Below are 24248 nucleotides of genomic sequence, written 5' to 3' on the forward strand. Positions count from 1 at the left end.
TCTTATAAATCTTCTCTATTTCCTCTATTTGTTACTATATTGTAATATGTGAAATTGTATCAGAAGAATGCGATTTCATAATTGTAACATCTCCTTGCTGAGTGGGTACGTTTAGTATTTTGTGGTTACTCTCTTTATCCCCATTAACATTTTTTGCCTTAATATTTACTTTGTCCTAATGTTAATTTTGCTCTACCTTTTTGGTTAGTATATGCTACACATCTTTTTCCATTCATTTCTTTCTTCCCTTCTTTCTTTCTTTCTTTCTTTGAGAGAAAGAGAGAGTGTGTGCGAGTGGGGGAGAGGAAGAGGGAGTGAGAGAGAGAATCTTAAGCAGGCTCCATGATCAGCACGGACCCAACATGGGGCTCGATCTCAGAACTGTGAGATCATCTCTTGTGCCAAAATCAGGAGTTTAGACACAGTATACTGAGCCACCCAGGTGCCCTTCCATTCTTTTATTTTCAGTCTGTGTGTGTGTGTGTGTGTGTGTGTGTGTTCACTCTGTGTTTTATAAGAAGCATAAAGCTACATTTTATTTTGATCTAGCTGATTGCTTCTGTCTTTTAATAGACAAATATAACCCATTTCCATTCTTTATAATTTAGGAATTTAGACTTAATTATATTATTTTATTTTGTGCTTTCTGTTTATCTTCTTTTTCTTCTGTTCTGTCTTCTTTTGATTGATAACGTTTAATCTCTTCTGACTTGGAAACTGTAAGTCTTATTTCAATGGCTGCTCTGAGTTTTTTTTAATGTACATGCTTAACTACAGACTGACAAAGTCTGCAATTATTCAATTCCTCTTGACTTCAATCAGTCCTCAATGTGCTTTAAGTACCTCCCACCTTGAATAGCCCCCCCATCTTGTAATTCTTGTCATATACAACAAAAAAGTAATTTTTAGACTCCATTACTTGACATGTTCAACACACTTTCTCAATCTCTGTGCTCAGTAGAACAAGTCGTTTGGTTTAGGGGCAGGTGGGAAGTTGAGCTGATTGAAGGACACCTGCTTCTGCATTCCACATTTCCCTTCTGTCTTCACGTTCCTGTTTCTGAAGCAAATTTTAGTAGCCTTTTGGTGAGGATCTATGTGTGGTAATGTAGTCAGGGTTTATATATATATATATATAGAGAGAGAGAGAGAGAGAGAGAGAGAGAAAGAGAGAGAGGAGCGTGCACACACATGCATCAGGGAGGGACAGAGGGAGAGGAGAGAAACTTAAGTGGGCTTCATGCCCAGCGTGGAGCCGAATGTGGGGCTCGATCTCACATCCGTGAGCCAAAATCAGGAGTCAGATGCTCAACCAACTGCACCGCCCAGACACCCCTGCAGTCAGTCTTTGTATATTTAAAAATGTTATTTAATCCACCTTCTTGAATGAATGTATTCTAATATATATGTATCCATCACATATTATAACTATCATGTGTGATCCATATGTATGTGTATCACATGTTAGCGTGGCAGGTGGGAGAGGACATCTGAAGAGGGAACTGCTTCTCCACGGCTGTCACTCAATCCTTCTGTTTAGCTCTACTTTTGCTCCAATCCAGAGCTTTCTGGAACTGTTAGTTCCTGAGACTTAGAGGGTTCTCAGCATGAACAGGATTTTTTTGTTGTTGTTCAGCTTTCCGAGACCACAGTGATTTCAAGGTTTGGCTGCCCCAGGTTCACCCCCATCAATTACCACTCACCCATCTCCCTTCCACATCCCAAAATACTGTTGCCATTGTCTCCTCGCCTATTTTCCCCGTTCTTGTTGGTTTGTTTCTCTTTTCTCTCGTTCATCTCTTTATTGTAATCTCACTGTGCTTTAGAAAGGGAGTGAAGTTAGGTCTATACAGCAAAACAGCCATTGTAACTCAAAGCCCCACATTTTTTATTTCAATCACTATTTGTTTTATGTTCAAATATTTAAGTTTATTTATTTATTTTGAGAGAGAAAGAGAGGGAGGGAAGGAGGGAGGGAGGGATGGAGAGAGAAGATCCCAAGCATGCTCCATGCTGTCAGCACAGAGCCCAAGGTGGGGCTGGAACTCACAAGCCATGAGATCATGATCTGGGCCGAAATCAAGAGTCAGAGCTCAACCGACTGAACCAGCCACGCACCTCTTTATGTTCAAATATTCTAATTGGCCTTTTTCCATATCTCTCCGTTCTTATTTCCTCGTAACCTTTTATTATCTTAATGAAATTTTTGATATCATATATTTCTTTGAAATAACCAGTACATTTACTTGAAAGCCTTGTCTGATCTTTCTGTAAAATCAGTTTCACCCAAAGTGGATCCATGTCTTGATTGCTGGTTTATCGACTGCTTTTCTCAGTATTAGCTTTTATCCATCAGTTTTTTATTTGATTTACAATCTCCTTTGGGATAGCAGGTGGTCTGTTTGTTTTAGCTTCTCTCCGCTCCTTCTCCTCCTCGTCCTTGTCATCCTCCTCTGCCTCCCTTCTCCTCCTCCTCCCTTCTCCTTTACCTCCATATGCACTTATCCTGTTGAGCAGCTTTTGGGGGGGCCCAGTCATAATCCAGGTCTAGTAAAGGCAGCAAGAGGGACTGTCCTGCAGAGCCAATGGGCCAACCCAGGCTGGATCAAGGAGAAGCTCGACTCAGCATTTGTTCACAGGCCGTCTCATCCTTCTCCCCCAGCCTGGATCTGGATATGAGCCACTGCCCCTTCAGCATTTGGCAGCAGGCTTATTTCCAGGCTCTTCCCCTGAGGGTGGGGGATGAGGAATGCACCCCAGGCGAGCCGAGCCCAGCCGTGCGCTCAGCCGGTTGAGATGCCTCTGCTTTCCCATCCCACAGGGAACACTTCGGACGCCCGTTCCACTGCTGACTGCTTTTGCTTCCCAAACCCTACAAGTCCACCCACCCTCTCAGCCCTGATCGCTGTTTGTGCTTTTCTGTGTCAGCTTGGATCTTCAAAACTGCTTGTCTTGTAGTTAAGCCTGACTATGCCTTCTTCCATTTTCTCTTTTTGTTTCATCCAGTACTGCTGTGTTTATGGAGCAGACAGGGTTCTTGCAGCATGAACTCCATCAGTTGTCCATAGGTACTCTTCACGCTAGAGAGTTGGATTGGGTAAATCCCGACTGTGGTCAAAATTTGGATGCCCAAAGTGGCTAGACCGCATCATCCGTGGTACTGAATGTCCCCTTAGCCAGGCCTAATTTTGTCTCCATCTGTCACATATTCCTGAAGTGCCAGGCATACAACAGGCAGTTGAATCTAAATATTAACTGAAGCTATTCTGAATATTCAAAAATCAGACAGTAATAGCGTAGAAATCAATAGGATTGAAATAAAGATTTGAAGTTAACTCATTTTAGAAAAAAATCTATTCCCGGGGCACCAGGGTGGCTCAGTTGGTTGGGCATCTGACTCTTGATTTCGGCTCAGGTCATGATCTCACGGTTAAGAGATCGAGCCCGGCATCCGCCTCTGTGCTGGGAGTAGAGCCTGTTTGGGATTCTCTCTTTCCCTCTTCCTCTGCCCTCCTTTCTCTCTCTCGAAAGAAAGAAAGAAAGAAAGATGTATTCCTGTGATAGAAACTCACAGCGTTGTAGGGAGGAGTAAATGGGGCAGGGAGGACTTACTACGTTATCTAACATGTATTAAGTCTATTATGATGCACTTGGTATTAGAACACACTATAAAGGGGCCACTGGGGATGGGTCGTTGGGTATAGAGGTCTTTAGAGGATTAACAGGACGAGAGAAACAAAAGGGAAGAGGAAACGACTCTTCAGCCAACAGAAGGAAAGGATTAAAAACAGAAAAAGATGATTATCACCAATGAAATGAAGTTTTTCCCCCCTTCCAGTAACCTTCACCCTGCTCACAATAAACAAGGAATTACTAACAGAAATCCGCAGGTTTTGTAAATCCAGAGAAGCTACTAGGAAGACAATGTATTCCTAGACCGTCTGGAATGCACTAGTACATTCTATGAGAGCTGGGATTTATCTGTGTTGTTCATAGATTTCTGCCCAGGGCGTAGGGAGCATTTTAATAATTGTAGAATGAAAGAATAGATGAAAAGCTCAGAAAATGTTTGCTGCAGCAGATCCCAACGCGGGTGTGTGTGAGAATGAATTTATAGTGTGGCTACAGAAAGGTAGCAAATCAGCGGAGGAAATACTCATTCTCTCAGCCTCCAAGACTTAGTGTACCTCGAATCCAAAAGGGAAAGAATCAAATCCCTGAATTCTACTCCTGACACCAATATGGCCCTGTATGTTCACTAGCTAGAAGTTTTTAAAAATTTTTTGAAAAGAAAAAAAAAAGGAAAGAAACCAAATGAGTGTGCGTCCAACACTGGCAATGGGGAGGATCACAGCAGGGGCATTCGGAGACATCCCTTTATGCCGGGGAGATGGTGAGGTCTGAATTAGTAGGTCAACCACCCCACAGAAATTCACACATGAGGGAAGCATCACTGATTCAATGTTTTGTGTGTTGGGATGAGCACTGGGTGTTGTATGTAAGCCAATTTGACAATAAATTATATTCAAAAATAAAATAAAATAAATAAAATAAAATAAAATAAAATAAAATAAAATAAAATAATTAGAATCAGGGGTGCCTGGGTGGCTCATTCGGTTAAGCATCTGACTTTGGCTCAGGTCATGATGGCACGGCTCCTGAGTTTGAGACCCTGTCCAGCTCTAACAGCTCAGAGCCTGGAGGCTGTCTCAGATTCTGTGTCTCCCTCTCTCTCTGCTCCTCCTCTGTGTTCACTCTGTCTCCCTCTCTCTTTCTCTCAAAAATGAATCAATATTTTTAAAAAAATTTTTTTGAATATGGGGTGCCTGGGTGGCTCAGTTGGTTAAGCGACCGACTTCAGCTCAGGTCATGATCTCACGGTTTGTGAGTTCGAGCCCCAACTTGGGCTCTGCGGGACAGCTCAGAGCCCGTTTTGGATTCTGTGTCTCCCTCTCTCTCTGCCTCTCCCCCACTCACGCTCTGTCTGTCTTTCCTTCAAGAGTAAATAAAATTACTACAGATACATCTCTGACTCATTAGTCAAATGCAGAGATTTTGATTAATTATATCCCAACACCCAGCACACTGTCCAGCAGATAAGCAATGTTCTTTAACAGTGTGTAGAATAAGTGTTAGTAAGTGGATAACCCTGAGCATGTTCGCGCATCCTCTTGGCACTCGGTTTTATTTGTAAGAGACTTAATAGCACTTTCTGTGGCATTGCTATGAGGAGTCCTTGGGGATTATGCATCAGCATGTAGTGGAAACCCACTAGAACTCTCTAACACCTCATCGGGATTGCTGCTCTTAAACATTAATCAACAAGAATATTTACTAGTTCCTATTTATATTCTCAGCACCTGGGAATCAGAGGGGATGAGGGTATGAAGTATCAAGAAGAGAGGGCACAGGCCTTCGAGGCTGCCAGAACATAAGGGGTTCGCTGTGGGAACTTCTCACCGGTCATAACTGAGGAAGTCAGGAGAGGGCAGCAGAGAGCTGCGGGGCGGGATGGGAAGAGCAGCCTTCCTGTCTGGTAGGTTCTATCCCCAGGAATGCAGGATAAGCATTGAAACCAAGGCAGGAGTCAGGACCCTGGCACCGGCATCCTGGTGCAGCCACTCACTTGTGGTGTGACCTTGGATACGACACAGAACCCCGCTGGCCTTCATGTCTCAATCCCTAAAATGAAGAGAATTAGGTCTCAAGATTGTTGTAAAGTTTCAAAGAATTGGAAGAGCTGCCGAATTCAGCAGTAGAGTTGCCTGAAGGCACTGATGGCGACGCGCGCCCGCGTGCGCGCGCGCGCGCGCGCACACACACACACACACACACCCTAAACCAGAAGCAGGAGACAAGAAAAGAGCTGACTTGGGGAATTACATAAATATGGTTTTGGTTTTTGTTTCTTTAATAATGAAGTACATGTCGTAACCAAAATATAGGTGCGATTCCATGATGGTACATATATACTCCCTTTGACCCTCAGGCTCCTGAAAAGTGACTAAGGGAAAGACCATGCTTTTTGGTCCACAAATGCCATTTATTTTCCTCCTTCCTGGGCACATGGAAGACTGGTTCTGGGCAATAACATGGGAGAAAAAGAGATGTCTGTCACTTCCAGCCTGCAGCACTAGAAGTTTCCTTTGTGACCCTTCAGCTTTTCTCCTCTTCTGACCACTGAACCAGAAACACCAATTAGGCAGAGAGCTGTTGACAATAGGCTTTGGATACTTACCATGAGGGGGGGGGGGGGGAGCCAACTATGTTGAGTTAAGACAGATATTTGGTATCTATATGTTATTGCAGCAGAGCTAAGGCTCTCCTGGCTAATACAGTAACAGAAGACAAAAAATGTTAAAAAGGAAATATGTATGGCAATATGAACTTAATAAGATAAAACTCAGGGCCAAAAAAAAGCAGCCAATTTTACAATGTCATTTTCTTTTTAAAAAAATTTTTTAATGTTTATTTTTGAGAGAGAGAGAGAGAAGAGATCGCACACACGGGTGCACACAAGCAGAGGAGGGGCAGAGAGAGAGGGGTTCACAGAATCCAAAGCAGGCTCCAGTCTCTGAGCTGTCAGCACAGAGCCCAACACGGGGCTCGAACTCATCAACTGCGAGGTCATGACCTAAGCTGAAGTCGGGCGCTTAACCGACTAAGCCACCCAGGCACCCCTACAATGTAATTTTCTATTGAGTAAAGATGCATGCCACCAAGAAGATATGCCATGAAGATGAATTTAAGCATAAAACTTCAAAAATTTATAAAGAAAATCTGTTACAAGTGTAAGGAAAGATGGCTTCCCTGGAAGGAGAGTCATAGTGGAAGCCATTGAAGACGTATGAGCAGAGAAGTGGTACGGTATGACTTGAATTCTAAAAAGATTGCTCTGGCTGTTGAATTTTTCAAAATAGCCTGCAAAGGGGAAAAGGCAGAAGCAGGGGAACTAGTTGGAAGGCTATTGCGATAACCCAGATGGAAAATCACAGTAGCTTGGAGAAGAGGAGCAGTAGAGGGGACAAGAAGTGGTCAGGTGCTGGATATGACAGAGATTTTTGGTTGATTGGGAGTCTTCAGCTGGATCTTATTTAAAGCAATGAGACCACCTGAGTGTGTCTTGGGAGTGAGTGTAGGTTAGAAGAAGAGTAGTAGGAAGCAGTAGGAAGAGAAGCCATCCGAGAACTGCACCCTGGGCGGGTCTAGACGATGAGTCTGGGAAGATGAGGAAGAACCCACAAAAGACACAGAGAAGGAGCAGCCAACAATAAGAAGAAAACTGGAGAGTAAGCCATGTGGGTGCCAAGCAAAGCACGTGGCTCAGGGAATCCAGTATCGTCAACCATGCCAAACACTGCCAGGGATGCCTGGGTGGCTCAGTCAGTTGAGCTACTGCTGAACTCACCATTGGATTAGTAACATGGAGGCCATTAAAGATCTTGGAAAGATGGAGTGGCTGCGTGGCTCAGTCGGTTAAGTGACTCTTTGTCTCAGCTCAGGTCATGATCCCATGGTTCCCGGCTCCGAGCCCCACGTCAGGCTCTGGGCTGATGGTGTGGAGCCTGCTTGGGATTCTCTATCTCTCTCCCCATCCCCTGCTTGTGCACTGTCTCTCTCTCAAAATAAATAAATTAATTTAAAAAAATAAAGATCTTGGGAAGAGCTGTTTTTAGTATTGTAGTGGGAGCAAAAGCTTGTTGCAATGAGGTCAAGGGAAAATGAGAGAAGAATGAAACACAGGGGACAACTCCTGAGAGAAATGTGGCTGTAAACCCAGGCAGAAAAATAGGGCAATAGCTACAGGGGAAAGTGGGGTCAGAGAAGGTTTGGGGTGTTTTTCAGCTAGGAGAGATAACCAATGTTTGCATGTTCATTTATCCTTAAATGTATAGTGAGAGAATCCATGCCCCTTTCCATCCCTTGGTTCCCAGACCATTGACCCCAACAGAGTAAAAGAACATGATAAGCTCGTGATGGCTTCAAAGAAAACACCACATCCCGCATGACTAAACCCCAGTGATGCAGCTGTCTCCAAGCCCTCAGATGAGGCCGTATAGGAGCATGCCCCTCATTAGCATACTGCTTTTTATGTAATTATTTTTTCTTATCAAAGGACTTCATTGTGCAGCTTACCACGGGGCTTATAACAAGGAAAAGCCTCCCTGCTCCACTCCTCCCTACGCCCAGTCTCCACACCCCAAAGGGATCGCTTTCGACTCTTTCATTTGTTTCTTATCCTGTTTACTGCCCTACTTCTAGGTCACATGCTTACGGTTTCTTTTGTTTTTCAGTTCAAGATTTTAACTTTTGACTTCATAAGATGGTAAACAAGGATTTAGCTCTTCTAATTCACACACCACACCCCCATCCCTGTATCCCTCCCTTCTAGATTATTCTTTTAATAAAGTTACATCAAGATTTTTTGTTAAATTGAAACTTAATGCATACATTATTGGCTATAAAAATGTAATGCATAGCTGAGTCATTTGGTATGTTACGATGACATACCCTTTTTCATATGACTTTTTATTTTTCTTCGATTAATAATTGCCTTGGTTTTCCATCTGCTTAGTTCTAGATGCACCTATAATTGACACATATTCAAACTATCTCCAAACTACTTCCAGACAGAACCAAAAACCCATTTCCAACACCAAATAAAAACACCAAGTGATCCGTTAATTCAATGTATTTCTCAGAGACACATCTCCAAGGACCCAGCACACTCCTGCTCTTCTCAGACCAGTTGCTCTCTTGATCTGATGCATGGCTGTCATCCTAGGACCACCTCAGGATGGGCACTCCTTCCCCCTCTCTCCTCTTTGAATTCTCTGTTTTCTGGATCCCAGGTCTTCTTCTCTTTTGGTTCGTTTCCTAATTTTGCTACTCTCTGTGTAACTTCCTGAGACAGGGTGCATGCGAGGTATCTTTTAATGACTTGGCAGATGTGAACCAACCTCCATTTCACCATCACATTGATTTAATAGTTTGTCCAAGTGGAATTCAGGGTTGGCGATCACCTTCTCTGCCTTTTGAACATGCTACCCCACTGTCCTGTGGTTCAAGGGCTGCTGTTGAGAGTCCAATGCCATTTCGTTACTCGCCTCTTGTCTGTTGGCTCTTTTTTACTCTCCAGGAGATTTACAGAATCTTCTTCTTATCCTCGCAATCTGAAATTTCATGATTACTGTCCTCATTTGTTTTCCCAGGTGCTCAGTGAACTTCTGAACTCTGAAAACGCATATCTTTCAGTCCTGGAAATTTTCCTTTCTCATTTCTGTGATCATCTTTCCCCCTCCAACTTTTCTGTTCTTTCTTTCTGGAATTTCTACTCATCAGATTTTAAAACTCTTTGAATGATCTTCTTGCTTTCTTCTATTTTCTTTATTATATTCCATTATTTTATTCTATACTTGAAGATATTTTCCCAATGTTATTTTGCAAGTCTATTGAAGTTTTAAATTTTCTGATCACGTTACTAGTATTTTGATATCTTTCCTGCTTTTTTTTTTATAATACCCTGTTCCTTTGTGGATACAGTTTCTTATCCATTCAATTAGCAATATCTGTTAGGCACTTGCCTCGTGCCATCGTCAGTACTGGTGATAGAACGCGAACAAGAAGGAGTCCCTGCTCTCACAGAGCTTACATCCAACTGGGAGTGACAGTAAGCAACTAATGGATAAACTATATACTATCAGTAGAGAATGATAGCACTACAAGAAAAATTAAAACAAGGAATGGAAATAGAAAGAGACACTGGCCTTTGGGGATGGGAGATATGGATTATGGGTGACACTGTCTTCCTAGTTGGTGGTCTCCCCAGAAAGGACTGCTCTGCATCCCTGCTTATCGGCTGTGAATTTGCCACCTGCATTCTGGAAGTCAAATGGGGCTCAGCTGGCTAGGGAAACCTCTTCAAGATTTTCATTAATCCCTATTTTCAGTCTGGCACCTGACGACTGCCCTCAACTGGGTCCGGTATCCCCAGATACAAAAGCTCTGGGGTCCAACTTCTCCCGAGTAAAAAGTTGCCCCCAGCCTTTTCTTGGGGCAAGGTAAGGAATCCAGGGTACAATCGTCGTTAATTCACTTTCAATTATCTCCTTGTTTTTGGCACCAGTCTTCCTCTGCTTCTAGAGATAACCCTGCATCTCCAGCCCGTGACTCTTTAGGGGCTTCCACGGCAAGACTTAACTAATGTCTTGTTAGCTTAAGAATGAGTTGTCTTGGGGCACCTGGGTGGCTCATTCGGGTAAGCGTCGGACTTCGGCTCAGGTCATGATCTCACAGCATCAGACTCTGCTGCAAACCTGCTTCAGATTCTGTGTCTCCCTCTCTCTCTGCCTCTCCCCTGCTCATTCTCTCTCTCTCTCTCTCTCTCTCTCTCTCTCTCTCTCTCTCTCTCTCTCTCTCAAATGTAAATAAACATTTTAAACCTTTTTTTAAAAGAATTACTTGTCTTCCTTAGTTTCCCTCAACTACTCCGCTCTCCTCTCGTGCTCTCTTTGTCTTTACAGGTTCCTATCCTTTATTTTTCTTTTGCTAACATTTCAGTAGATTCGTAGAAGGGAACCCACATAAAATCATATACTCAGCCCCCATGTTTAACCAGGGTAATTCCTATGTGGCAGCCACTCCTAATTGCTGCTGATTAAAAAGAAAATAAAAGAAATTTCTTAATTGTCAAGAGTGTTCATTAGTCTGAGTTCACCACCAGGCAAAGCAGAGAAAATCTGATCCAACGCAGAGAGGTTCAGCCTTGTGGGATGGGATCTTCAGATTAACTGTCAAAAATAACTCAGAGACAATTAGCCTAAGCCTTGAGGGTTTCATCACATCCAGGTACACAGCAAGCCAGCTTCACAGGCTTGTTACCTGTGCAACCACAGAAGACCCCACCTGCTTGCTTGAAAGTTCTACAGCACCATCTTGAAATTCTTAATAATTTTTAAGCAAGGGGCCCAACATTCTCATTTTGCCTGGGCCCCACAAATCACATGGCCACCCCTGTGGCCAGTCCTGAATATGTATGAGGCACAGATACCCTGTGAAGACAATTTTGCCAACCCAAGACGAGAGTGGGATGTGCAAAGGCAGAGGCCACAAAGTTCACAAGGAAAAAAGATTGTCTGATTTAAACAATTCATTATCTTGACAGTTCAGAATTGACTGGTAGGCGGGCTCAGCTCAGGCCCATTGTTAAACCTCCAAGTCGGTCTCTGGTTTTTAGAAATTGTGTTGACCCGTCAGATGCCTTTGGTTGGACACAAATAAGACATGTGAGTCACGCAGACAGAAGGCTGTCACAAGGTCACCACCAGGATGTTTCTCTGCTGATTCTGAACAGTTTTCTAAGAAGCAGTTGCTGTGTTTGCCTTCCCTGTGGCCTGACCACTTGGCTTTTATCTACCATCTAGCGATCTCTCACACTCTCCACGCTCAGGGCCTTGCATGGACGAGTCTACGCGCACACGCCCAGGGTCCAGCAGAAACGTTCCCGCGGCTCAGCACCCATTCCCCTTTCTCCCCCTGTGTGTGTGGCAGGCATGTGCCAAGCTGAAAACTTTACACCCAGGCTCTTTTACAGGTAGCCCCGAGTTCTGGGCACTGCGGCTCAAGCGGACTGAGCTATGGATTTCAGTCCACTGGCTATGGATTTTCTGGAAATGTTTTATTCTCTTGACATAGAGATTAGGCCTTCTTTTGCATCTGCCTGGATTTCTTAAGCGACAGCCGGAGCCGGAACAAGCCACTCAATGAACGTTTAGTTAATGAGTATTTGCCGTGTGCCGGGCACTCTTCCTATGGAGACAGCACAGCGACCACACCCAAACCCCTGCCCTGGTGGTGCATACGCTCTAGTGGACCATCTGGCAACTTGGAGAAAAGGGAAGAGAATCACATAAGCCTCAGCTTCAACATTTCTGAGCAGCTCAACTAAAGATAGGAACTTACTTGAGAAAAATAAATTTTATTCAGCCCCTCAGGGCTACTTAAGGAATAAGGCATAAAGAATATCACAAAAAGCTTTGGGGCTCCTGGGTGGCTCAGTCGGTTAGGCATCGACTTTGGCTCAGGTCATGATCTCACAGTTCATGAGTTTGAGCCCCACATCCGGCTCTGTGCCGACAGCTCAGAGTCTGGAGCCTGCTTCGGATTCTGTGTCTCCCTCTCTCTCTGCCCCTCCCCAGCTCGTGCTCGCACCGTCTCTGTTTCAAAAATAAACATTTAAAAAGAAAAATCAAAAGCTAAAAAGAAAGCATCAGACAGAGTCCAAATATTTTTAAAAAGAAAAGAAATAGCTTTGAGTGGAGAAATCAGAGTTATAGTGAATTTCGAAACCACAATTCAAAGTAAAACAGAAATTTTAAATGTATATATTCATATATGTTTCTAATTTATATATGCGTGTGTGAGTGCGTATATATCTTTTTTTTTAGAAAGAAAAATGGGCAAAGCAACCGTGGGAAAATGTGATGGTGAGTCTGAGTGAAGGATATATGGGTGTTCATTGTATTACTCTCTTTATTATTACATTGTAATCATATTCTTTATACTATCATTTGATTTTTCTCATTGAGAAGGGGGAGGGATTCTGTGATTTGTGTGGATCGTGTAGGAGGCCTCCTGACCTTCCTACGAATAAGGTGTTAGGAAAAAAATGAAAAGCAAGCCCAACCATCCCTGTGGAGAGGAGCCGCCAGGGCCCCTGGGGCCCCTCTCTCTGCATCGCGGGGAGGAGTCTGCCAATCCTGTTGCAGGAGGTGCCCGCTTGGGAAAAAGCCTCTCAAGCCAGAGACCCCTTCCACACTCCGGGCAAGCTGTCTGTCCCTGCTCACCAAGAAAAGGCCGTGCAGCTGCTGGCATCTGGCCTGAGACTTGCTCTCATCACAAGGGTCCGGTGCAGCCGGCAACCACCCGGTGGGGTGGAGACTTAGAAGCCTTACCCCCCCCCGCCGCCACCTGCTCACAGCACCATTCCCCAAAAAGAATTCGACCCTCCCGTCATGTCAGCTGGCGACAACCGGACTCCACCAACTGTGGAATGCTGCCTCTCAAATCGGAAGAGGCATACCGTGATGTAACACAGGGTGGAAGAAACAAATTGCAGAACGGTATTTCAGATCAATCCCCCAAGTGCTAGAGAGAAAGGAGGGCTGGAGAGGGAGAGGGTTGCAAGGGAGGAGAGGGGAGGGGAAGGGAGGGGAAGGGAGGGGAAAAGAGGGAAGGGAAGGTGGGGGAGAAAAACCAAACAAAAGGAAACCTCTATTTGGCTGCCTGTATGTATATACTTACGTATACACACGCATAGAGAAAAATCTGAAAGATATACATTAAGAGTCGTTATTCTTAAAAAAAAAAAGTGATTACTGATTACTTTTAGAGTGTTTTTGAAGGTAAAGGTAGGACTCTTTTTTTTCCCTCAAACCATAACAGACTCTTAAATACAGAGAACAAACTGAGGGTTGCTGGTGGGGGTTGAGTGGGGGGATGGGCTAAATGGGCAAGGGGCATTAAGGGAGACACTTGTTGGGATGAGCCCTGGGTGTTATATGTAAGTGATGAATCACTAAATTCTACTCCTGAAATCATTATTACACTATATGTTAACTAACTTGGCTTTAAATTTTTTTTAAAAAAACGTGAACTTAAAAAAAGACCTCTTTTTTAAATTTTTCTTGTGTATGGTATAAACTTTCTGAATTAGTCTATCTTTTTTTGTGGAGAAAGCATCTTTCTTTTTACCATTTTTTTTTAATTTAAATTCAAGTTCGTTAACATACAGTGTCGTCTTGACTTCAGGAGTGGAACCCAGAGATTAATTCATCACTTACATGTAACACCCAGTGCTCATCCCCACAAGTGCCCTTCTTAATGCCCATCAACCATTTAGCCCATTCCCCCACCCACCTGCCCTCCAGCCACCCTCAGTTTGTTCTCTGTATTTAAGTTTCTTTTAGTCTACCTTAATTTGTATTTTTTTCTAACAAAGAACAATTAAGGCTAGGGGCTTTCCCCCTTTGAAGCTGCTGCCCCCGCCAAGTGGAGGTTGGGGGGGCAGTAAACTAAGGCAAAGCACAGTCCAGATCAGAGTTCAGCCCACTACAGTGGGTGGGCCAGCTACGGCCTGCCACCTGCTTTCGTCAATAAGGTTCTATCAGATCCCAGCCCTTCCACTCATTTACCTATTGCTATGGCAGCTTCTGTGCTACAAACACAATAGTAAAGCTGTAAATGGACTGCAAAGCCAAAAACATGCGCTCTCTGGCCCTTTATGGAAGCTTGCCAATCCCTGGTCTATATCCACACTTATCTCTGCGATGGGAGCTGTACCATCTCACACCGGTGGTGTTAGAACACCAACCCCCAAATTCAGACTCTGAGAGGAAGCCATAAAAAGTAAACTTGAAATGTATTTTGTGAACTTAGAGGGTTAAGTCAACAAATGTCACCTGATCATAAAGGCCGTCTCCATCCGTCACCCCAACACAGCCCTGTCCACCATTCTTGGCCAGCATTCTTCAAAGACTTTATCACATCTGATACGTTCTTGTTTATGTCTGTCCCCTTCCTCATAATGTGAGAGCGGTGAGAACAGGAATCTTCTCAATCTTGTTTGTCCCTATTTCCCCAGGGCCTAGAACACTGCCTGGCCCATAGGGGGTGCTCAAGAAACATCGAATGAATGAATGAATGAATGAATGAATGAATGAATTGCAATTCAGCAGCAAAATTTTCCTATCTCTCTCTCTCTCTCTCTCTGCCCCTCCCCCATTCACATTCTAACTCTCTGTCTCAAAATAAATGGATAAACACAGAAAAAAAAAAAAAACAGAAGAGATATGAAGGAAATGTGAAATCTTTCCCCTTTGGAAGGAAAACATTTATGACTAATGGGAATTGTTACTAGGTTTTGTCATACACCGAAACTATCTCCCCAAGATTCGTAGAGCTTTTTGGTCTCCCCAAGACTTTCAGTAAAATTGTCATTATTCATTCTGCTGTGCTTTCTGGGAAAAGATAAGAACATTCCCACTTCAAGGTGGGTGTAGGGTCAAGAACAGAGGTACTCACGGTGCCCAGTCACATCTGAATTACAAGAATAGCCTATTGTGCTCTGCTGGCCCTCCAGTTCTTATCTCTGCACAGACGAAATGCAGAAAAATGTGAAACCTTGAAAGAAAATAGACCCATTCACTCTCCTCGATGAAACCAAAAAAGCCTTGTACTGTTTTAGAAACAAGTTAACTCTCTGTCCACTAACAGATACCAAAGGAAGACAACCGTCCATTCAAAGGTAAATCAATCCTCTGTACAAATAACCAAACTTGAATGCCAAGACTAGCGTGGACCCACATACCCATTTAAAATTTTTCCAGACTTTGTACACTATGTCCCATTCTCTCAGCTGAACAACCTACCTGTTTGTCTAAAACAACCTGCCTCTGTAATCCCAGGGTCCTGTAGTTCTCATTAACTATTTCACTACACAGTGCTCCTTCTCCAGGTAGATACTCTTTCTCTGATTAATTTCACCTTCAATCAGAAAACGGCAAAGTGGGGCGCCTGGGTGGTTCAGTCGGTTAAGCATCCAACTCTTGATCTCGGCTCAGGTCATGATCTCACAGTTTGTGAGTCCGAGCCCCGGGTAGGGCTCTGCGCTGACAGTACAGAGCCTGCTTCAGATTCTGTCTCTCCCTCTCTCTGCGTCTCTCTCTCTTTCCCAAAATAAATAAACTTAAAAAAAAATAAAAATGAAGAAAATGGAAAAGTTACGCACCCAAATTTACAGTGTATGATCTTAAAGGAATCCAATTCAGAAATTCCTATTTCTATCATCTCTAGGTCTTTGCTTTTTTCTGCAGAATCGGCATCTCTCATCTATACCTTTCTCCAGGGATGATAGATATTTTATACCTTCTCGTTACAGATTTGAACCTGAGGGAAATTCGCAAAATAAATTTACAGATTTACCTTTTCCTTCGGAGCCCGATCTCCTCATCCTTGTTTCTGTTCAGATGTGGTGGGGCCTTCATTTCAGAGATTCATGTGGATTCGGACCAGACTTTGCCTAAATTTGCCCCAAGTTTTCAGTTGCTGCCTGCTTCCTCCCTCACTGAAGTCAGGTGGTCTTTTTGTCTTCCTTTCTATTTGTTGTTGGAAATGAAGGGAGTGTTGGGGGGGGGGGGTAGAGGACATACAGAACAGCTGAACAAATTCAGACATCCACAGGTATAAAGTGAAAGTCCCACCCATTCCCTTGCCCTGCAGGAATGATTGTTAACATCTAGCACATACCCTGACAGACCTTTCAGTATATGTAGTTTATGCACACACATACACACACACACACACACACACACACACACACACAGGATCATGTTGGACATCTGGCAATGCAACTTGCTTTGCTTTTTTTTTCATTTGCTCTATATATTCATTCGTTCCTCGCACATGCAATGTGCTATGTAAGCAAGAGGGGGAAGGGTGGGCGGGGGTCAAGCATTGTATTTAAATAAAATCCCAGCAAAGTCTCTTTAATAAGAGGGCATGTGAGCAGAAACCTGGGATGGAAGTCAGACAAGGAAACAAGGTGGCTACAGAAGAATGGGCAAGAGGGAGATCCAAGGAAACGGCGGGGGGGGGGGGGGGTGGGGGGGTGGCGGGGGCGGGGGGGGGGAGGGGGGGAAGGTGGTGAGAAGAGACCAAGTCAGTCCCTGCAGACCATGGGAGGAGCCTATACTTTCATTCTGATGAGATGGGGACCCATGGTGGGTTTTAAGCAAAAGAATACCCCTTTTCCCCCCCATTGGCCCCTCCAACCCATTTTCCCTCCCCACCACCACACTTTTAAAAAATGTACTCTTGGGGTGCCTGGGTGGCTCAGTTGGATGAAGGTCTGACCCATGATTTCGGCTCAGGCCATGATCTCACAGTTTGTGAGTTTGGGCCCCGAATCCAGCTCTGTGCTGACACTGGAGCCTGCTTGGGATTCACTCTCTCTCCCTCTCTCTCTCCCTCTCTCTCTCTCTCTCTCTGCCCTTACTCTGCTGACTCTTTCTCTCTCTCTCTCAAAATAAATTAAAAAATTAAAAATTAAAGAAAATGTACTCTCACATTGTCCCTATGCCGCCCACCAGCCCTCCTGTGAAAACCGTCTATACCAGTGGGTCCTACCCCTTGTTTTGGGAAAGTTGTAGCTTCTGGCCCAAGGTCATTCTTTTGGTGATTCTGATCCCCTTACAACTCAGAGGTTCTCGATCCTTGCTGCACATTGGAATCACCTAGGGAGCTCAAAAAAAAAAAAAAAAACCTATATTAAAATCTAACCCACAGAGATTCTGTTTAATTTGGTCTACAGAGAACTGAGGCATCAATTTTTTTTAATTCTCTAGGTGATTACAATATGTAGCCAAGGTTGAGAACAGTGTCATTACTGATCCTCCTAATGCCCCAACCCTTAAGCTCCTGACCTCCTCCTTACCACCTATCTCTCCCAGCTGGTCTTTGCTATAATTATGCCCTAGACATTGGCACCATCAATAACAACCCCTCCATAACCTCAATTTTAAGACTCCCATCCTCCAGCCAACACTTGCCATCTTTTCAGTCTACACTCCAGTATCCCAGCTCTGGAAACCCCCTAAGACCTAAAGCCCACTGACCCCACCACACTTACAAGGTCTCTCAACCTCCCCATGGCCTCACTTTCCTCCTTACCCGGTTTAGACTCTCCAGTCCGTCACTGCCATCCCTCTTTGCACACATCCCTTGCCCTCCCGTCCCATTACCACGTCCTCTGCCCCTCCCTGGAAACTGCCCAGACTGAGCAGTGAGCCGGTCTCCTCTGGTTACCCACAAATTCTTAAAGGGTTGAATCCTTCATCCTTTACTACATCCTTGATTTCTTTTGCCCTCTCTATATCCAGAATATTTTGGCTCATCTGTAGCCACAGATTCCTCTATTTTATGCCATGCAGGCTTCTACCCCAATCTCCACTGGAGCTGTACTTGCTAAAGTAATCCTAATGGAGACCCAAACCTGACAATGTCCAAAAGAATATCTCATTTTCTGAATATAGTCAAATTGATACAAGCTCATGCCACTGCCGATAAATGGGGGAGTTTTTAAAACCCACCCATTATATCTTCCTGCCAAGCACCATCAAAACAACAACCTGAGTCTATTAGTCACATCTGGGACTCCTCACCCACATCTAGGGTTCCTTCCACCTGTACACATAGGGAATGAAGCCCATGTGTACTTTGCTTCGGCGTCTCTGATAGCTACCAAAGTTAAAAGAACTTACACAAGGGGCGCCTGGGTGGCTCAGTCGGTTAGACGTCTGACTTCAGCCCAGGTCACCATCTCGCGGTCCATGAGTTCGAGCCCTGCGGCGGGCTCTGGGCTGATGTCTCAGAGCCTGGAGCCTGCTTCTGATTCTGTGTCTCCCTCTCTCTCTGCCCCTCCCCTGTTCATGCTCTGTCTCTCTCTGTCTCAAAAATAAATAAATGTTAAAAAAAAAATTAAAAAAAAAAAAAGAACTTACACAAGAAGAGAAAGAACATATATAATCTTATACCTCATCAAGAAATTAAATGCATATGGGGGTGCCTGGCTGGCTCAGTCAGTAGAGCATGAGACTTCTGATCTCGGGGCTGTGAGTTCAAGCCCCATGTTGGGTCCAGAGATTACTTTAAAAATTAAAAAAATGTTTAAAAGAGAGAAATTGAATTCGTATGAAAAACCTTCCCACAAAGACAATTCCTGGCCCAGGAGGGTTTCACAAGTGAAATCTCCAAACATTTAAGGTAATAATGAATGGGATCATTTCCCAAGTCTTTTATGAAGCCAGCTAAACAGAATCCATAATAACACAACACATAAGAAAAGTATAAGTCAATCCCTCATGATAATAAACGCAAAAGCCATAAGAAAAATGTTGACATATTAAATCCAGTGATATCTCAGAAGGGTTATACATCTCAAAGTTGTATTCCTGGATTAATTCTCATATTTATTCTGGGCATACAAACAAGACTCGTTTAATGTTTAAATGTTAATCAATGTAAGTTACCACGTTTTTCGAATATAGAAAGAAAAACTGTATGATTGCCTCAGTAAATGTAGAAAAATATTCTTGATGTAATTTAATACCTATTTGTGGTTCTTTTTAAATCTACATTTAAATTTTAAATTCTAGCAAGCTGGAAATAAAAAGACATTTCCTTAATCTGGTCAAATATATCTACCAACCCCAAAAACAAACTGACTACAGCAAACGTGGTTCTTGATGGTAATATATTGAAGGTGCTTCTCCTGAGATCAAGAAGGAGACAAGTCTGTCAACTGACGCAATTCTATTCAATATTGAGTTGGAGGGCCAAGCCACTGTAATAAATATTGAAATAAAACAGCCATTATTTGCAGATGATGTGACTGTGTATTTATAAAACCCAAAGGAGTCTGCAGATAAACCGCTGTGAGTTGAGTAAGGCCACTGAACACCAGATCATTACTCAAAGCAGTAGCATATAACCATGAGTGGGAAGTATGAGGACGAGAGTGGTGATGTCTGATGGCAGGTAGGATAGTCAGGATCCACAGGACTGTGCAAGGGGGCTTGTGGGTCTCTCCAGAGTGTATCCGCTGCCTTTTCCAAGCCTTCTCCAAATCTCTCTACCCCAGTGTCCCATCCCAGCCTCAGGAGTCTTGAGACTGGATCTCCCCGAAACAAACAAGCTGCCTGCCTAACAAAACTCTGTTTTGCCTCATCCATTTCCCAGTGTGGCCGGAAATGAAGGGTCTCCAAATGCAGGGGAGGAGTGGGGCCACCCTGGACGGCTTCACCTTGGAGCGGCATCCTGGCTGTAGTCCCTCCTTGCTGGCTCGTCCAGTCCTCAGACCCAACACTGAAAGAGGCAGCCCTTCAGACTCAGAGAAGAGAATTCATTAGAATGAGAAGCACCTGAGATTGTAAGCCCTGGGCGAGATGTGGATGGAGAAATTAAAGAAGAATCCAGGCAGAGGTCCCACAAAGAGACGTGTGGCCAGCCATTGACAAATGGTCCTACGAGCAAACTTGGTGCAGAGAGCTCAGGATTCACTTCTGACCTCTCTCCCTCCTCCCTGAAGCTTCCTTCGTGTGCTCCCTGTGTGTTCCAAGCCGTCTCATCTCCACACCCCCACATAAACCCACGGATGGGACAGAACCTTCTATGGCTCATCAGATGGGGCTAAAGTGGACTTGCTATGTGGGAAATCACCTCAGTGCAATGGCAGGAGCCTCGTGCACCACCAGGGAGGCAACTGAGCAGAAAAGCTCAAGGAGCAAATTCAGATGTTCAGAAAGAATGGCTTGTTAAATCAATAACAAAATACAGGGAGAAGCCGGGGGAAAGAGACATATTTAGGCAACAGTTCAGGCAGGGAGTAAGAACCACACTACGTGCATCCTGTGTGCGTGTGCATGTGCGCAATGTGTGCGTGTACAAGTGTGTATGTGTGTTCGTGTGCCCAATGTGTGTGTGTGCATATGTGTGCGTGCCCAATGCGTGCGCCTCTGTGTGCGTCCAATGTGTACGTGTGCATGCACGTATGCGTGTGCCCAATGTGTGCCTGTGTGTGTGCATATGTGTGTCAATGTGTGCATGTGTGCATGTGTGTGCCTGATGTGTGCGTGTGCACGTGTGTGCCCAATGTGTGCGTGTGCATGTGTGTGTATGTGTCCAATGTGTGTGCATGCGCCCAATGTGTGCGTGTGCGTACGTGTGTGTCTATCATGTGCATGTGTGTAGGTGTATGCATGTGCCCAATGTGTGTATGTGTGTGCATGTGCCCAGTGTGTGTGTGTGTGCGCGTGTGCGTGTGCACATGCGTGTGCATGTGCATATGCCTGCATCCCTCTGTCACCCTCGTGTCCTCTTTCTCTGCCATCAGCTTCCCTGCTGGTCACGACAACGTGGGAAGACGTACAAAGAGCGTCGGGAGGAAGGCGTCTGGAGCCTTCGGTGCTCCATCAGAAAGATGCAGGAGCACACGTGCCTGGTCAGCAGCTGCAGTGCACCAGGAACTGGCTGAGCAACTGTACCTTTTCTCCGCATGCCCTGGGCAGAGAACGAGTGGAACCCAAAATGAACGTGAACCAAGGGGCCCGACTGAAGACCTCATGAATGAGTGCCTCCTGAGCCTTCTCACGCGCTTCATAATCATGTGCTGCTTCTCGTCCTTCCAAGAACTCCTAGAAGTATTCCTCAAACGTATTCTCTACCTCCCTTCTCACCAGCTCCCTGGCTCTATACTTAGTTTCCTTTCTTTTCTTTCTTTCTTTCTTTCTTTCTTTCTTTCTTTCTTTTTTTTTTTTTCTTAAACAACAGGAATTTTTATTCTCTTAGTTCTGGACATTAGAAGTCCAAGGTCAAGGGCTTACAAGGTTGGGTGTTTGTTTGTTTTTTCAATTGAAGTATATAATTGACATAGATTCTCTTATCTTCTATAGTAGAATTAATCTTTTTTTATTGTTCTTTATATATTTTGAGAGAGAGAGAGAGCATGAGCAAGGGAGGGACAGAGAGAGAGGGAGAGAATCCCAAGCAGGCTCTGCACTGTCAGAACAGGGCCTGATGCAGGGCTCAAATTTGCGAATCACGAGATCATGACCTAAGCCGAAACCAAGAGTCGGTGGCTTAACTGACTGAGCCATCCAGGAGTCCCTATGATTCAGACACCCCATGATAGAATTCTTCTTTTTTTAAATTTTTTTAATGTTTGTTTATTTTTGAGAGAGAGATGGACAGACAGACAGAAAGACAAGAGTGTGAGCAGAGGAGGGGCAGAGAGAGAGGGAGACACAGAATCCGAAGCAGGTTCCAGGCTCTGAGGTGTCAGCACAGAGCCAGATGTGGGGCTCAAACCCATGAACCATGAGATCACGACCTGAGCAGAAGTCAGACGCTTAACTGACTGAACCACCCAGGCACCCCTGGTAGAATTATTCTTAAGTGAACAAACATGCATTACAGGTCCCTCTGTCAGAAGGATGTTCCATGTGATCCTCAAGATAAAGTCAAACCCTGTCTCACCTCTGAGGCATGACTCATACCTGCAGTCAAACAGGATGATACAGGAAGTGAAGACACAATTCACAGGGAAAGAGAGGTGGGATTTCTCAGGAGGCAGGAGACAGACTCAGGAGCAGCAGCTGTGAGAACAAAAAGAAAGGGCTGGCCCCACCGGGAAGCATCCAAAGCCCATGATAAGGACAGGTCTAAGTCAGACAGTCCAAGAGGTGACATTCACAAAGAATGCGGTGTGAATGAGGTCCCCTGAAGAAGGATGCGTCTGGGCCAGGGAGAGTGAGAACATGAAGAGAAATGCAGAAGGCGCACCCCCGGGGCGGGGGGAGGGGGGAGGTGATGCTTGGGAGGCTGCAGTCAATCCACTTGGGACTCAGCAACAGCCTCCAAGTCCTATGACAAAGAGATCCCAGTCCTGCAGGGCATACAGTCTGGAGGGAAAATAGTAGGAATCCTGTTATCAGAACCCGCTGCTGATGTACAGGGCAGGAATGGACGATGTCATCAAGGACGGTGATCCTGGGGCACAGGGTGTGGTGCTGAATCTGCTCCCACCTCTCCTGAAAAACATTTTGGATGATTTCTCTAGGGTACAACAACGACACCAAGCACCTCCAAGATGGCCCAGCCTCTGGAGGCTGGGAGCTGAGGGAGGAAACAGAGACCAAGGGTCGGAGATCCTAGATCTGTGCTTCTTTCCAGTCACGAACCCTGAAAGGATCATGTCGCTTTGCCGACCCGCTATTTCCCCCTCCACAAAAGGTAGACAATAACGTTTGCTAAGCAGGCCTCCGAGGGTTTGTATGAAGACAAAATAAGGTAGCACACAGGCAAGCTATGGCTAAACCATACAAATGTCAGTTGCCATTATTATTATTATTATTATTATTATTATTATTTCTGTGTCGTCAGAAAAAATAATAATAACAGAGAAACTTACAGGGTCTCAGGTCTTATGAGAAAGAGGAAAAGAATCACTAACAACCTCTCTTCTGTTAATGACGGGGGGTGGGAATTAATTGCCTCAAGCCCCTAGGAAGGTGACTTGTGTGAGTGGGTTTCTATGAAAGTTTTCACACTCATTAAACTTGAGGAGAGGCCCTCAAGGGACAGACTTGAGGAGGGTCTGCCCTGCCCCCCCTCCCTGTGGGTCCCAAACCTCACACATCCACAGGGGTTGTGTCTCCGGGCACTGCTTCCTTGCCCCGCCTCGTCTCCCTGGCTTCCCTTCTTTCCCGTCCCCTCACATCCCCATTTAGAAATAGTAACAAGTCTTGAATTGTTCCTCTCTGCCATACGCGCTGAGAAGCGCTTCAAACTCATCTTCACAGCAGCCCCCAGGGTTGACACTATCATTTCCACTTTGCAGGAGGCAAAACCGAGTGAGGTTCAATAACTTGCCCAAGGTCACAAAAACAGTCACGGCTGGCCATGGGATTCAAATCCAGGGAAGGCCAATAGGATGTCCCATGCTCCCCACTGCCAGGCAGTGGTGCTGCCCCAAAACAAGCCACGAGCCCCAAACAAGCCAGGAGCCAGCAGTGGATGGAAGAAACCCCTTCTCAAAGGTGGTGAAACTTTCAACTCTCGATGGTGCAATTTCCAATGGTTGGGTCGGGGGGAGAGAGAGGTATGGAATCTCTCTGTGGTCTAGGCCACTTGTGTTCGCCATTGTCCCTGGAGCTGGGTTCTCAAGGCCAGACATTCAAAGTCTGCACGTTCTCTTGGGCTCTGGGTCTCTGGACCAATAAGTTGTCTCCTGAGATCCCATCGGTGAGGCTGCCCCTGGGCATGGTGATGAAGTTCAATTTGTCCTTTCCATTCACTTACATAAAAACATCTTTTTTTTAAAAAAAAATCTACTTCAATATCCAGGGAGGGGCCTTCAATATCCTTCAATGCCAGGGAGGGGCCTCTCCCGTGGCCGGGGCACTGTCTGACATCCCTTCATCCTGACAGAATGGAGAATGCCGACCTCTCAAGGGCTCTCTCTTTCAGCAAGTCCCCTGTCTCCAATGACACTCGCCCTTTCAGCCCTCCCAAGTCACCTGCAGACATTGGCACCAGATGTGAGGTCACTTCAGTATCAGCCTCGACACAGAGGTCCTGTGGGGGAGTTTCACAATTAGGGACCAGGAGCCTTCTCCCCTCTGCACCTCTCTACA

Source organism: Acinonyx jubatus, chromosome D1, assembly GCF_027475565.1.
Source record: "Acinonyx jubatus isolate Ajub_Pintada_27869175 chromosome D1, VMU_Ajub_asm_v1.0, whole genome shotgun sequence".
NCBI lineage: Eukaryota > Metazoa > Chordata > Mammalia > Carnivora > Felidae > Acinonyx > Acinonyx jubatus.